Source organism: Andrena cerasifolii, unplaced genomic scaffold, assembly GCF_050908995.1.
Source record: "Andrena cerasifolii isolate SP2316 unplaced genomic scaffold, iyAndCera1_principal scaffold1660, whole genome shotgun sequence".
In the NCBI taxonomy this organism is placed as follows: domain Eukaryota; kingdom Metazoa; phylum Arthropoda; class Insecta; order Hymenoptera; family Andrenidae; genus Andrena; species Andrena cerasifolii.
This window is the reverse complement of record NW_027486552.1, coordinates 5,294-9,626: the sequence shown is the minus strand read 5'-3', so window position 1 is coordinate 9,626 and position 4,333 is coordinate 5,294. Positions and strand designations below refer to the sequence as shown.

General features: G+C 27.0%; 1 long non-coding RNA gene across 1 annotated transcript; it reads right to left on the bottom strand.

Moving 5' to 3' along the window:
• Positions 1-936: 936 nt before the first annotated feature.
• On the bottom strand, positions 937-2,130 carry LOC143378245 (uncharacterized). Its single transcript, XR_013087920.1, has 2 exons — positions 1,183-2,130; positions 937-1,135 (listed from the first exon to the last, which is right to left on the bottom strand). It is a non-coding gene; the product is annotated as an uncharacterized LOC143378245 (long non-coding RNA).
• Between the last annotated feature and the right edge of the window lie 2,203 nt (positions 2,131-4,333).

Genomic DNA, 4,333 nt, shown 5'->3' with positions numbered 1-4,333 from the left:
ATTTGTTCCCTATTTATTTACCTACTTTTTTCTCTAATTTATTTACCTATTTTTTCTCTATTTATTTACCCATGCTTCTCTATTTATGTACCTCTTTTCTTTTCTCTATTTATTTACCTATTTTTGTCTCTCATTTATTGACCTATTTTCTCTATTTATTTACCTCATTTGTTTTCTCTATTTATTTACATATTTTTCTCTAGTTATTTACGTATTTTTCCTCTAATTTATTTACCTATTTTTTCTATTTACCTTTTTTTCTTTGATTTATTTAGCTATTTTTCTGTATTTATACGCCTATTTTTTCTCTAGTTTATTTACCTATTCTTTCTCTATTTATTTAACAATTTTTTCTCTATTTATTTACCTATTTTTTCTCTGTTTATTTACCTATTTTTTCCTGTAATTTATTTACCTATTTTCTCTATATATTTACCTATATATTTCTCTATTTATTTACCTCATTTGTTTTCTCTATTTATTTACATATTTTTTTCTATTTATTTACCACTTTTTCTCTATTTATTTACCTATTTTTTCTCTGTTAACTTACCTATTTTTTCCTCTCATATATTTACCTATTCTTCTCTATTTAATTACCTATATTTTTCTCTATTTATTTACCTCTTTGTTTTCTCTATTTATTTACCTATTGTTCTCTATTTATTTACCTCATTTGTTTTCTCTGTTTATTTACCTATTTTTTCCTCTAATTTATTTACCTATTTTTCTCTATATATTTACCTATATTTTTCTCTATTTATTTACCTCCTTTGTTTTCTCTACTTCATTACCTATTTGTTCCCTATTTATTTACCTACTTTTTTCTCTAATTTATTTACCTATTCTTTCTCTATTTATTTAACAATTTTTTCTCTATTTATTTACCTATTTTTTCTCTGTTTATTTACCTATTTTTTCCTCTAATTTATTTACCTATTTTTTATATTTACCTTTTTTCTTTGATTTATTTAGCTATTTTTCTCTATTTATACGCCTATTTTTTCTCTAGTTTATTTACCTATTTTTCTCTATTTATTTACCTATTTTTCTCTATTTACTTACCTCATTTGTTTTCTCTAGTTAATTACCTATTTTCCCTCTTTATTTACCTCTTTTTTCTCTATTTACTTACCTATTTTTTCTCTAGTTATTTAAGTATTTTTTTCTCTATTTATTTACCTATTTTTCTCTATTTGTTTACCTCTTTTGTTTTCTCTATTTACTTACCTATTTTTTTCTATTTATTTACCTACTTTTTTCTAATTTATTTACCTATTTTTTCTCTATTTATTTGCCCATTTTCTCTATTTATTTACCTCTTTTCTTTTCTCTATTTATTTACCTACTTTTTTCTCTCATGTATTTACCTATTTTCTCTATTTATTTACCTCCTTTGTTTTCTCACTTTATTTACATTTTTTTCTATTTATTTACCTCTTTTTTCTATTTATTTAACAATTTTTTCTCTATTTATTTACCTATTTTTTCTCTGTTTATTTACCTATTTTTTCCTCTAATTCATTTACCTATTTTTCTCTATATATTTACCTATATTTTTCTCTATTTATTTACCTCCTTTGTTTTCTCTACTTCATTACCTATTTGTTCCCTATTTATTTACCTACTTTTTTCTCTAATTTATTTACCTATTTTTTCTCTATTTATTTACCCATGCTTCTCTATTTATGTACCTCTTTTCTTTTCTCTATTTATTTACCTATTTTTTTCTCTCATGTATTTACCTATTTTCTCTATTTATTTACCTCCTTTGTTTTCTCTAGTTAATTACCTATTTTTCTCTCCTTATTTACATTTTTCTATTTATTTACATATTTTTTTCTCTATTTATTTACCTATTGTTCTCTATTTATTTACCTCATTTGTTTTCTCTATTTATTTACATATTTTTTTCTATTTATTTACCACTTTTTCTCTATTTATTTACCTATTTTTTCTCTGTTAACTTACCTATTTTTTCCTCTCATATATTTACCTATTCTTCTCTATTTACTTACCTATATTTTTCTCTATTTATTTACCTCTTTGTTTTCTCTATTTATTTACCTATTGATCTCTATTTATTTACCTCATTTGTTTTCTCTGTTTATTTACCTATTTTTTCCTCTAATTTATTTACCTATTTTTCTCTACAGGGTGTCCCACTAAGGAGTGGACAGCGCGATATCTCTTAAAGTATTGTCGATAAAAATATAAAAAAAATAGGGAATTGCATGGTTCGAGGGGGCCCATTTATTAGCGCGAACGAATTTTGTTTCCGATTATTATTTTAAAAGATACGATGGTCAAGTTCGGTTTTTCAAATGGAACTATTTTTTTTGAAGACCTGAGTTGATAGTGCGTTCCAAGACAAATTCAATAAGCTTTAATATATACACTTTATTTCCACTGGTTTTTAAGATATTGCGCTTGCAAATTTACTGATTTTTACAGCAAGAAACCCCTCTGAAATGGCAAAAACCGGGGGCGGTCTTACTGACGCCACGGGTGGCACTGCCTGTTGAAATGGATACTTACCTGCCAAAGGTCTACGCCAGAAATGGCAGGCCCAAAGGCTGGACAATTCTTTTCCGTCGGAAATGCTACTTAGGTAGGTACATCTGCGGTATCGAGAAGCGCATCGTTACTTTTATTTCGCACTTGCTTCTACGCTCGGATGGCCGGTTCTTTTGGGAGGGATGCAAGTTGGATTGGTTCTGATACAATCTGCTCCCTATGGTTGAAATTTAGTCTAGCAACTTTCACTCCTCCTATAGCTTCTCGATACCGCAGATGTACCTACCTAAGTAGCATTTCTGACGGAAAAGAATTGTCCAGCTTTTGGGCCTGCGAACCCTGTCGTAGACCTTTGGCAGGTAGGTATCAGTTTCAACAGGCAATGCCACCCGTAGCGCCAGTAAGACCGACCCCGGTCCTTCCTATTCCAGAGGGTTTTCTTCCAGTGAAAATCAGTAATTTTGCAAGCGCAATATCTTAAAAACCAGTGGAAATAAAGTGTATACATTAAAGCTTATTGAATTTGTCTTGGAACGCACTATCAACTCAGGTCTTCAAAAAAATAGTTCCATTTGAAAAACCGAACTTGACCATCGTATCTTTTAAAATAATAATCGGAAACAAAATTCGTTCGCGCTAATAAATGGGCCCCCTCGAACCATGCAATTCCCTATTTTTTTTATATTTTTATCGACAATACTTTAAGAGATATCGCGCTGTCCACTCCTTAGTGGGACACCCTGTATATATTTACCTATATTTTTCTCTATTTATTTACCTCCTTTGTTTTCTCTACTTCATTACCAGTTTGTTCCCTATTTATTTACCTACTTTTTTCTCTAATTTATTTACCTATTTTTTCTCTATTTATTTACCCATGCTTCTCTATTTATGTACCTCTTTTCTTTTCTCTATTTATTTACCTATTTTTTTCTCTCATGTATTTACCTATTTTCTCTATTTATTTACCTGCTTTGTTTTCTCTTCTTCATTACCTATTTTTCTCTATTTATTTGCCTATATTTATCTCTAATTTACTTACCTATTTTTTCTCTAGTAATTTACCTATTTCTGTCTCTCATTTATTTACCTATTTTCTCTATTTATTTACCTCATTTGTTTTCTCTATTTATTTACATATTTTTTCTATTTATTTACCTCTTTTTTCTCTATTTATTTACCTTTTTTTTCTCTGTTTATTTACCTATTTTTTCCTCTAATTTATTTACCTATTTTTTCTATTTACTTTCCTCATTTGTTTTCTCTAGTTAATTACCTATTTTTCTCTCTTTATTTACCTCTTTTTTCTCTATTTACTTACCTATTTTTTCTCTAGTTATTTAAGTATTTTTTTCTCTATTTATTTACCTATTTTTCTCTATTTGTATACCTCTTTTGTTTTCTCTATTTACTTACCTATTTTTTTCTATTTATTTACCTACTTTTTTCTAATTTATTTACCTATTTTTCTCTATTTATTTGCCCATTTTCTCTATTTATTTACCTCTTTTCTTTTCTCTATTTATTTACCTACTTTTTTCTCTCATGTATTTACCTATTTTCTCTATTTATTTACCTCCTTTGTTTTCTCACTTTATTTACATTTTTTTCTATTTATTTACCTCTTTTTTCTATTTATTTACCTATTTTTTCTCTATTTATTTACCTATTTTTTCTCTGTTTATTTACCTATTTTTTCCTCTAATTTATTTACCTTTTTTCTCTATATATTTACCTATATTTTTCTCTATTTATTTACCTCCTTTGTTTTCTCTATTTATTTACCTATTTTTTCTCTAGTTATTTACGTATTTTT